General features: G+C 34.0%; 1 long non-coding RNA gene across 2 annotated transcripts; it reads right to left on the bottom strand.

Moving 5' to 3' along the window:
- Positions 1–8,076: 8,076 nt before the first annotated feature.
- On the bottom strand, positions 8,077–9,841 carry LOC106320698. 2 transcript variants are annotated; one of them, XR_001265899.1, is made up of 4 exons: positions 9,506–9,841; positions 8,971–9,077; positions 8,509–8,848; positions 8,077–8,294 (listed from the first exon to the last, which is right to left on the bottom strand). It is a non-coding gene; the product is annotated as an uncharacterized LOC106320698 (long non-coding RNA). The 2 variants fall into 2 exon arrangements; XR_001265898.1 differs by having other exon boundaries at positions 8,077–8,282.
- Positions 9,842–12,673: the final 2,832 nt, after the last annotated feature.

Raw genomic sequence — 12,673 nt, 5'->3', positions numbered from 1 at the left:
TCAGACCTTGCCTGGCTGCTCGAGTTGTCAACAAAATGGACTTATCATTGTTGAATGTGTGGACTATGATAAAACATCGCTAAAATGCTAAACAGGTGGATGATGTCTTTGTGTTATCGACTTATATTTCTGGGTGTCAATCGGACTGGCCCAGCCGGCAAAAAACCCGCAAAGTCTATTTCTATCTAAGCTTGGTCCGGCCCGCAAACATTTGGGCCTATATTTCAAAGCCCGATATGGTCCTAAAAAGACGATTGAGCTTTTTGAACTTATTAAACAATAAATAAAAATTGAATACATAAACTAAAATTAATTAATTCTAAATTTAAACAATCATTCATATATGTTTAATAAAATCAAAGCTAAAATAAATATCTTACCCTAAAAACCAAATATAACAAAATCCTTTCAACTCTAGGCACTAGAAACTGTAGCATCAAGATTAGGATGTTCTTCAATAACTTTCACATTCACATCGTCATCAAAAGCTACATATAAAATATAAAAAAAAAAACATTTAACGTTGACACACATATCAATATAAAATAAAAATTTTAAAATATATGGATCACAAAACGTAAATCCTTCCAACTAAGTATGTGTAAAAATCAGAGCTTCAACATGTCTTGGTAGGTGACCAGTGCTTGTGTAAGACATGAGCACCAATGCTAAAACTAGATTTTGATGTTAATATAGTTATCGGGATTCTATATTTTTAAGATATTAACACTTATTCTATATTTTTTTAAGACGTTACCATGGCTAATTAAATAAATAAAAATATAAGTTTTGGATTTTCGGACTGGTCATAAACGGACTTAATCCCAAAACAGTTAAATCTCAAATAGACTAAGTTTGAAATGCCTATTTTTTCTGGTTATATAATTAAACCCGGTTATTTATAGGACTTGTGCGGGTTCGGACTACGAGTTTCAGCCCTAATTGACATGTCTACTTATATTGGGCCGTAATTATTATTTAGGTTAATTATAGTTGGTGGTAAAAATAAATATATTTTTAAGAAATTTCTTTTTCAGGGAGAAAAGGATTCTGTTTTTTTAATTTATTACTTGAATTCGGAAGAATTGAGCCTGAGTAAAAAATATGGACTTTAAAATGGGTGCAAAAATGCATTCATTGAAAAAGTTAAACTGTTTTTCTAATAAAACCAAGAGGTTGTTTATTCCTTCTTCTTTTAGGCAAGTTTTTCGGGATAATTTTATTTAGGAAATAAAAAGTCCATTAAAAAATACAACGAAAATGAACCCACTTACACATACATCCTTTACCACTTTCGTTCACAGAATTTAGCTTAATATTAGGTCAACTTACAAAAGATAAGGATTAATGTCGGGTATGAGATGCATGTTTATTGTTCCAACAATTTTAAATAGTCCTAATCCCAAAGAAGAAGAAAAAAAAAAGAATTTGTTGGAATTCATCAGTGGCCATGTCAAAGAATCCGTCATGGACTGAGTCAGTAACTTAAACCAAGACAAAGACGTCATGTTAGGAAAAGGAAATGTCACTTTTATGGAGATATGAAAGTCGGCAGGAACCTAAAAATATTACTTTCATGGAGTTATGGAAATAGCAAGTATTTTGAAATATTTCCTAATAGGTTTATGGAAAGGAGTGAATGTCCTAATCCGACCAGGTTAACCTAATAGACTCCTAATATATAAGAGTAGCTCGTGTGTACTCTTTCTCTTTTGTCCAAGAAAAGACCTAGCTTGGTTTGTGAGCTTTGGTTGTGAGAGAAAGAGAGGTTTTATATTCTTTGTACTTAAGATTATAGTGAATTTGCCTCTTGCCAGGCCTCAGTGGACGTAAACCATTTTAGGTGAACCACTGGGTAAACAATTTCTTGTGTTCATCTTCTATCTTTTCTGCATTCTTCTTCATATCTCTATTATTCTACAAACTCAACTTTCTTACTTACGTCGTCGAGTTCGTCAGAGAGTGTATCAGCGAGTTTGTGTGTTTGATTCTGGTTCTTGAATCAAACAGCTTTATCGTTGTGGTTTCAACAAAGTGGTATAAGAGCCTTGGTTGGTGTTGTTGTCAATGGCGAAGTCAAGAATTGAGGTGGAGCGTTTTGATGCTTGCGCATCTGCCTGTTCTTGGTTTAAAGGATGTGTTAAAAGAGTCTACGTCACCTTCTGCGTCAATGATGAGGAAAGATGAAGACGAAGATGTATTCATGGAGAGGTTGGTGAAAGAGGAAGCTGAAAGGCTTGAAAGATCAGAGAAGGCAATGAATCTGATCATTCTCAATGTTGGAGATCATGTGCTAAGGAAGATCGAGTTGTGTACATCAGCTGCTTCTACATGGTCTACACTGGAGAGGTTATATCTTTCGAAGAATCTATCGAATAGAATTCACTTGCAGCACAAATTCTACACCTTCAAGATGGTCGATACACGAAGTATGGATGAGAATATCGATGACTTCTTGAAGATTGTCTCTTACCTGTCAATCGTGAATGTAACTGTGTCAGAGGAGGTACAAGTGATTCTGCTCTTGAATTCGCTTCCTTCACGGTTCAACTCTCTCAAGGAAACACTTAAGTACGGTAAGGATACATTATCGTTGGAAGAGGTGACAAGTGCAGCAAGGTCTAAAGATCATGATCTGAAGTCCTCTACGGCTTCACATGATAGTGGTGAAGGATATTATGCTAGAGGAAGGACTGAGAAGATGGATCCTGTGAGGAAAGAAAAGGGCAAGTCTAGATCGATCTCAGGGTCTAGGATAACTTGCTGGTTCTGCAAGAAGCAGGAGCACACCAAGAGGGAGTACTACGCCTACAAGAAGTATGGCGGAGGAGAAGACGAAGCTGAAGCAGCCGTTGTGATAGATCGTGAATCAGCGGATGATGCACTGTCGGTAGCAGATACGTGGCATCATTATAAGTGGGTGATTGATTCTGGATGCTCCTACCACATGACGTGTAAGAGAGACTAGTTTCACACGTTTGAAGAGTTGGCTTCAGGACAGGTTCTTCTTGGTAATGATTGTGCGGTTGGAGTGCAAGGGATTGGTACAATCAACATCAAAGCTTATGGTGGTTCTGCCAAGATGCTCACGAATGTCAGGTATATTCCGGAGCTAAGAAGGAACTTGATATCTACTGGAACCTTGGATGTGTTAGGCTTTGTGCATAGTGGTGGACATGGGAAGACTAGGTTTTACAAGCATGGTAAGCTAGCTCTTCAGGGAACTTTTTCTGGGTCATTGTACCTGTTAGATGGTGAGACTGTGTCAGGTGAAGTAAACATCAGCGTCAGAAAGAAACCATCTATGGATGAGACAGTCTTGTGGTATAGACGTCTTGGGCACATTAGTATGAAGAATCTACAGATTCTTGCCCGGAGAAAGGTGATCGATAAGAGGAAGATTGGAGTTTTGGAGTTCTGTGAGAGTTGTGTGATGAGGAAGCAGAAGAGGTTGAGCTTCAACATCGGAAGACATGATACAGGTGAAGCTCTCAGGTATGTACATGCTGATTTATGGGATCTCCAAATGTGACGCCAAATCTGTCAGGGAAGCAATATCTCCTATCTATTATCGATGATTACACAAGGAATGTCTGGGTATACTTCCTAGCTACTAAAGGAGAAGCCTTTAGTAAATTATGTGAATGGAAGAAGTTGGTGGATAATCAAGTCAAGAAGAAGGTGTGTTGTCTTAGAACAAACAATGGACTTGAATTCTTTAACACAGAGTTTGACAGCTTCTGTAAGCACCATGGAATTCAGAGACATAGGACATGTGCATATACACCACATCAGAACGGTGTAGCTGAACGTATGAACAGGACTCTGATGGAGAAGGTGAGGTGCCTTCTGGTTGAGTCGGGTCTAGAGGAACAATTCTGGGCTGAAGCGGTGTCTACGTCAGCGTATGCGACAAACATGAGTCCATCTTCTGCAATAGATAGGAACATTCCGGAGGAACTTTGGTTGGGCAAGAAGCCCGGTTATCTGCACCTAAGAAGATTTGGATATGTGGTTTACATCCATGCGGATCAAGGAAAGCTCAAGGCCATAGCTAAAAAGGGAATCTTTGTCAGCTATCCATCAGGTGTGAAAGGATACAAAGTTTGGCTTCTTGAAGAGACAAAGTGTGTTATAAGTAGGAATGTGTTATTTGCAGAAGATAAAGTCTACAAGGATTTGAGTGTCTGTGAGGTTAAAGCAGATGTCACAAAGAAGCTAAGAAATCAGACTGTGCTGGGAGAAACAACAGGATCTGCGTCAGGACCAGAAGTTGAACCTTCAGGTGGAGCTGTTGACGAAACAGCTGAAGTAGCTGTTGACGCAGATGATGAACAAGGTGAAAGTCTTGAAGGATATCAGCTAGCAAGGGATAGAGTTCGGAGAAGAATAGTGCCACCTGCACGGTACTCTGACTCGGAGGATATAGCAGCGTTTGCGCTATATGTAGTTGATGACGTATGTGTCGAGGAACCTCAAGACTATCATGGAGCGATGAACAATAAAGAGAGAATGCAGTGGGATGAAGCATGTAGTGAAGAGATGACTTCACTGGATAAGAACCAAACCTGGAAGCTTGTGAAAAGGCCTAGTAAGCGCAAGGTGATAGGTTGCAAGTGGGTCTTTAACTTAAAGTCTGGTATAACTGGTGTTGAGAAGCCTAGATTTAAGGCTCGGTTAGTTGCTAAAGGATACTCTTAGAGGGAGGGTATAGACTATGAAGATGTGTTTTCACCCGTCGTGAAACATGTGTCCATAAGGTTCATGTTGTCAATTACAATGAATGAGGATTTGGAGCTTGAGTAACTTGATGTAAAGACTGCGTTTCTTCATGGTACACTTGAAGAAGAGATTTACATGGAGCAACCAGAGGGATTTCAGGTTAAAGGGAAAGAGTATCACGTTTGTCTACTTCAGAAGGCACTTTATGGACTAAAGCAGGCACCAAGACAATAGAATAAGTGTTTTGATCAGTTTGTGGTTAGTCATGGATTTGTGAAGAGTGAATATGATCACTATGTCTACATCAAGAAGTTAACCAATGGTATGCACATCTATCTACTGTTATATGTGGATGATATGTTGGTTGCGTCAAAGGATGCGGCAGAGATCATGAAGGTGAAGCAGCTACTCAGCAGTAGATTTGAAATGAGGACTTGGGTCCAGCAAGACGAATTTTGGGAATGGATATTGAGATAGATCGTGTGAAGGGGATTCTGACACTATCTCAATCTGGTTATATCAGGAAGGTTCTCAAGGAATTCGACATGGATGAGTCAAAGAGTGTGTCAACGCTGGTTGGTGCACATTTCAAATTGTCTGCCTTAGACGATGCTGAAGCAGAGACAAGTATGGAGGATATTCCATATGCCAATGCTATCGGAAGCATAATGTATGCTATGATAGGCACGGGGTGTGATCTGGGATATGCATTGGGGTTGGTTAGTAGGTTTATGAGTAAGCATGGGATGGTTCATTGGACTGTGGTTAAGTGGGTATTAAGGTACCTGAAGGGAACACAAGATCTGAAACTGTGCTTCGGGAAGAATGAGGTATTTAAGGTTGAAGGTTTCTGTGACTCTGATTTTGCTTCAGATCTGGACAAGAGAAGGTCGATCTCAGGTTTTGTTTTCATGGCTGGTGGTAATACAATCAGTTGGAGATCAAGTCTACAAAGTGTAGCGGTTCTGTCAACGACTGAAGCAGAGTATATGGCGCTGGTTGAAGCGGTCAAAGAAGGAGTGTGGTTAAGGGGCTTAGCAGAGGAGCTTGGATTCAAGCAAGACACGGTGGAGATATCGTGTTACTCTCAAAGTGCATTGTGTCTAGCCAAGAACAATTTGTATCATGAGAGGACTAAGCACATCAGCAGAAAGATGCACTTCATCAGGGATATTATCGCTCAAGGTGATGTAAGTGTGAAGAAGATCTGTACTTCTAAGAATCCTGCTGATATATTAACCAAGGTTGTTCCGGTTAAGAAGTTTAAGGAAGCGGTAGACTTCCTTGGGATGTCCGAACACTGAGGAGCATTCGGGATCGCCTGGTAAAGCACGAGTTTGATTAACCTAAGTAGTGGATCATGTTTGATGTCATCAAGGTTGAGTTTGTTGGGATTCATCAGTGGCTACATCAGAGAATCCGTCATGGACTGAGTCAAGATTTGGTTATGGAAATCAAACAAGATTGAGTAATTTAAACCAAGACAAGGACGTCATGTTAGGAAAAGGAAATGTCACTTTTATGGAGATATGGAAGTCGGCGCAGGATCCTGGAAATATTACTTTCATGGAGTTATAGAAGTTGCAAGTATTTTGGAACATTTCCTAATAGGTTTATGGAAATGGGCGAATGCCCTAATCCGACTAGGTTAACCTAATAGACTCCTACTATATAAGAGGAGCTCGTGTGTACTCTTTCTCCTTTGTCCAAGAAAAGACCTAGCTTGGTTTGTGAGTTTTGGTTGCGAGAGAAAGAGGGGTTATATATTCTTTGTACTTGAGATTATAGTGAATTGCCTCTTGCCAGCCCCAATGGACGTAAACCATTCTAGGTGAACCACTGGGTAAACAATTTCTTGTGTCCATCTTCTATCTTTTCCGCATTCTTCTTCCTATCTCTATTATTTTACAAACTCAACTTTCTTACTTACGTCGTCGAGTTCATCAGAGAGTGTATCAGCGAGTTTGTGTGTTTGATTCTGGTTCTTGAGTCAAACAGCTTTATCGTTGTGGTTTCAACAGAATCAAATGCTATATGATGCTACAAGTTTGAAATGATTACTTTCCAAATCCGAAGAATTGACAACATCTCATGCACTTGTGAAGGAGATGTTTTTAGAAATGCAATTCTCCAGGGAAGATTATACCGAACAAATTAAAGGAGAAGATAATGGGTGATGAGGACATACAAAAGACATGAGAAAGATGAGAAAACTCTGATGAGAATTTACTGTTCGAAGATAAGGAACAAGAGATAGAAAATGACCGCTACATATACAAAAAGATTAGGAAAAGACAAAAAGTTATGTATGCTATCGGGTGGTTTCTATTCCTTTATATTTTTCATTATTTATTTTTTAATAATAACCATCATTAATTTGGTTTATAAAGAGGGGTAAAATAGATTATATATTATTACTCTTAAATACTATTAGGAGAGAGATTTGTGTGGAAGAGGTATAATATACTATCTTTATAAAAAATCAAAAAATTGTTGAACTTATAATAGTAAAAAGAAAAATTTAAACTTTAAGAAATTAAAGAATTTAAACCCCAAGATTTTCCTTTACCCTTTTGATTTCACAGAGCTAATAAGCTCTTCTCAGGTTCAATTGTCAATTTTAAAGTGTTGACAAAATAAAATTGGTTACAATTTTTTTTTTTTGAAAATTTATCACAAATTTTACTCAAATTCATTTCTCTTCTCTGTCATAAAAAGTGTTCATTAGTCTGAGAAGGTAGTCTTTTTTTTTATTTTTCGAAAATTTGAGAGCAATTCCAATGGAAAATTTTGTTTTTTTTCTTTTAAAATAGAATACCTCTATAATAGAATAAGTTTTATTCCAACCCAATTTTATTTTATAGTAGAAAATAGAGTAATAAGCATAAAAGAAATACATTATTATATTCATAGAGTAAATCTATTTATACTCCATTATGGAGTGGAAACTATTAAAGCATTCTGTATTCAAAACTATGTTCTAGAGTATAAAATGAAGTGTGTTGGAGACATGCCCAGCCCAGTACAGAGTACATCAAAAAGAAAAAATAAATATTTGCTGCCCCCAGAGTTTTGAACCATGCACCCTTGACCTAACAAAGTAAAACACAACCCATGAATTGTATAAAACTCCTTACAATTTTGATGCTCCTACATGTTTAACGTATTTTGACACCTAAAGTTCCAGCCTCCCTAATTTTTGGTCAGGGCCGACACTGGATGGAAATGCTCTGAGAATGATTTTTAGGTTTCAATTTACATATGTAAAATATATAACTATAAACAGTTTTTGGGAAAAAATAACTATAGATATATCAAACTAAGACTATAAATAAATGTTACACATTTTTCCATCCAATAAAATATATTTTTGTTTATTGGCTAAGTTTACTTAACAAAATGTTATCCCATGAGAAGAGAAGCGATAATCTCTCCCATGGTTTTCTCAGGCTATTCTCTGTCGTCACCTACATGAACTCCAGACTGTAGAACCGCCACATCAAGTACATGTTTCCTCTTCGGAATCTCGTATCTCATCAACCTTCGATTTCGTCACCATTCTGTACCACCAACTTTGCCAAAGTTACTATTATTAGTGAGAGAAAGATGAATATAGACAATGAAGTCTAAACCGAACCAAATCAAACTTCTTAACCCAAAACCAAACAATAATACGTTTACATTCCAATTGTAACATATCAAAACCAAACTATCCTAACCAAACCAAGTGGTTACCGGTTTTTAGTTATCTCATTTTCACTTGATTTAGGAATTTAGAATTTAAACCTGAAGATACTTGCTGGTTTTGTTTGACCTATAAAGTGGCATCAATCTTCAGCTTCCCGATCAATCTATGGTTATAGATTCAGACCTTGTCCGCCACCTCGAGTTATCCACAAAATGGACTTATCATTGTTGACTGTGTGGACTATGGTTAAACATCGCTGAAAAGCTAAACGTGTGAATGATATCTTTGTGTTACCGATTTATTTTTCAGGGTGTCAATCGGACTGGCCCGGCCAGAAAAAAAAACCCGCAAAATCCATTGCTATCTAAGCTCGGTCCGGCCCGCAAAAATTTAGGCATATATTTCAAAGCCGGGCCTGGTCCTAAACGGACTATTGAGCTTTTTGGACATATTAAACAATAAATAAAAAATTAATACATGAACTAAAATTAATTTAATTCTAAATTTAAATAATCATTCTTATATGTTTAATAAAATCAAAACTAAAATACATATCTTACCTAAAAACCAAATAAAACAAAACCCTTTCAACTCTAGGCACTATAAACTGTAGCATCAAGATGAGGATTTTCGTCACTAACTTCCACATTCTCGTTGCCATGGAAAGCTACATATAAAATATATAAAACATTTAATTTTGACATACATATTAATATAAAATAAAACTTTAAAAATATATGGATCGCAAAATGTAAATCCTTCCAACTAAGTATGTGTAAAAATCAGCACTTCAACATGTCTAGGAGACAAGTGCTTGTGTAAGACATGAGCACCAATGCTAAAACTACATTTTGATGTTAATATAAATACTGAACTTACTCAAATTCGCCTAAAAATACACCAATTCTTCATTAACCTAAAAAAAATACAAAGTTACGTTGACTTGGCCGTTTTATATATGAGTTTAGTCAACATAATTCGACGTTAACTGGCCTAGCCGTTCACGTTCACGTCAAATGAAATGATATCGTTTCAAAATTAGAATCTCATAACTCAAATTTCCAGATCGAAAACAGAAGAAAATCAATTTCTAACCTCTCTACTCTCTTTATTCACAGAAGAACCTGAAATCAGCTTCATCTCCTCTCCTCTCTACAAATCGACTTCAACTCTTCTCCTAAAATCAATTTCATTGACTTTACAGGTTGGTTACATGAAAGAGATGAGTTCCAAAGCTTGAAACCATTGAGAAAGATAAAAATTCAAAGGCCAAGACAAAGTTAATATTTATATGTCTACTACTATGTTATGGTTGTGCCGAACAAATTAAAAGAGAAGAGGATGGGTGATGAGGACAGACAAAATACGAGAGAAAGATGAAGAAATTCTGATGAGAATTTACTTTCCGAAAATAATGACTGCAACATAGATAAAAAGATTAGGAAAAGACGAAAAGTTATGTATTGGCTATTGGGTGGTTTCTATTCTTTTATATTTTTCATTATTTGTTTTTTAATATTAACCATCATTAATTTAGTTTATAAAAAGGGGTAAAATAGGATTATATATTATTAATCTAAATACTATTAGGATAGAGATATGTGTGGAACAGAGGTGGATCTACAGTGTTATCTACGGGGACACGTGTCCCCGACTACTTTTGAAATATTTTTCAATTATAAGTGCTATGTTAATCTTTTCTAGCTTAGTTGGTAAAAGTGCCCCCGTTTAATTCTATTGTTAAAAGTTCGATCCCACTCAAACATCCCTTTTATGTGCACTAGGAGTTAACCAGTATTACTCGCAAAGCTATTTTGGCTTTTAAATGTTAACTATATAGCTATTTTTTCGACGTTGTATTTTGAACAACAACAAAATTCTGAATTGTATGTTTGTAAGAATACATATTTCTTTAAAAAAAACCAGAAAACTATACATTTTCAGATAGATGTTTGATATAGTTTTTCATTTTTTATATTGTTTATTTATTTATTATTTTTTTTTTATATTGTAAGGCAATTCTCTCAAATAGATCTTTTTAAGTTTTTGTCACAAAAATGGATTTCAATAAAGAAAATGACCAAAATAACTTCATTTTATTTTGAAAATTTTAATTTTAATTTTTTATTTTATAAATTTAAAACTCTATCCTTAAAACTCTATCCCTTAACTCTAAACCCTAAGTCTAGATTAGTTAACCCTAGGGTATAAATGTATTTTTACTCTTTAATAAAACTTTTTTGGTCATTTTCTCATTGAGAACTATTTTGTGACAAAAACTTAAAATGGCTATCCTAGGGAATATCTCTATATTGTATATTTATTTAATTTAATTTTTTTGTTTTTATATCAAATGGTAATATTACGATAGATGTCTAATGTAATATTTCTATTTCTTATATTATATATTTTCTTATTATTTATTTAACTATACATTTTCCATTTAATTATACATTTTTTCAAACAGATGTTTAATTTAGTTTTTCCATTTTTTTATATTGTATATTTACTTATTATTTATCTTTTCTTATTTTGTATATATACTTATTCTAAATTTCTTGCTATATCAACGATAATATTACGATATATATTTAATGTAATATTTTTATTTCTTATATATTATATTTATTATTTATTTATTTTTTTCTTATATTTTATATTTACTTATTATAATATGTAACATTTCTATTTTTTATATTTTATAATTACTTATTATTTATTTATTCCTATATTTTATATATATTTACTTATAAAATATTTGTAAATAATAAAAATGTAAGACAATACATTTTTCAGATAGATGTTTAACGTAGTTTTTCCATTTCTTATATTGTATATTTATTTATTTTTTATTTTTTATTATATTGTATATTTACTTATTCTATTTTTTTGCTTTTATATCAAAAGGTAATATTATTTATAGATGTTTAATGTAATATTTATATTTCTTATATTGTATATTTAATTATTTTTTATTTTTAATCTAATATTATGATATATAATTATTGTACTATTTTTATTTTTATACTCTATATTTTCTTATTATTTATTTTACTATACATTTTTCAGATATATGTCTACTTTAGTTTTTCCAGATATTGTATATCTACTTATTGTGTTTTTTTTCTTATATTGTATATTTAACTTATTCTACTATTACGATAGATATTTAACATAATATTTATGTATATTAACTTATTATTTATTTTCCTATACATTTTTTCATAGAGATGTTTAATATAGTTTTTTTCATTTCTTAATTGTATTTTACCTATTGTTTATTTTTCTTATATTGTATATTTACTTATTCTAATATTTTTGTTTTTATATCAAATGATAATATTATGATAGATGTTTAATGTAATATTTATATTTCTTATATTGTATGCTTATTTTCTTATATTGTATATTTACTTCTAAAAATATTTGAAAATAATAAAAATGTAAAACTATACATTTTTCAGATAGATGTTTAATTTAGTTTTTTTTTTTCATTTCTTATATTTTATATTTATTTTTTATTGTATATTTACTTATCTAATTGTTTTTCTTTTATATCAAATTGTAATATTACGATAGATATTTAATTTAATCTTTCTATTTCTTATATTATACATTAACTTATTACTTATTTTATTATATATTTTTCAGATAGATGTTTTAATTTATTTTTTCTATTTTTTATATTGTATATTTATTTATTTTTTAATTATATTATCAAATAAATCCGAAATTGAAACCCGGAACAAGACCTCCGGCTAGTCGTCGAATAAACAGCGGATCTTACAAATAGATTAGGCTTATCACTTATGCCCAAGGAGAAAAAAATCTAATAAACAGTGGGAGGGAAAAACCAAAGGTTCGGATATCGTCACCGATTCTCGTCATTACCAAAAGGCCGCGGCCAACGTCGCCAACCAAACCGAAGTCTAGTTGACCACTGCAATCAAACTTTCTCTCAAAAAAGCGCCGACACACAGATGTTCAATCCACACGAACCTTCTTTTCTCTAACCGTCTAGCAAAGTAATGCAATTGAGTCGGGCCGGAGCGTTAAGGGGAACCGCCATCCTCAACAAGCCTATCTCCTTGTCATAACTCTGACCAAAACGGGAGTCCAAAAGGTCGTATTCAACGAACATACCCGAGACCAGATTCCTAGACGATGGAGGCACAATCCGAAAGGACTGAAGAAAAGAAAATAACCTGAAACAAAGGGGGGTTTGTTACGCAGCTGCACCTCCACGCTAAGCACTCCGGAACC

This window comes from Brassica oleracea, unplaced genomic scaffold (genome assembly GCF_000695525.1).
Source record: "Brassica oleracea var. oleracea cultivar TO1000 unplaced genomic scaffold, BOL UnpScaffold01025, whole genome shotgun sequence".
In the NCBI taxonomy this organism is placed as follows: Eukaryota; Viridiplantae; Streptophyta; class Magnoliopsida; order Brassicales; family Brassicaceae; genus Brassica; species Brassica oleracea.
Note: the sequence above shows the minus strand (reverse complement) of the source record. Positions and strands in the feature narration are given on the sequence as shown.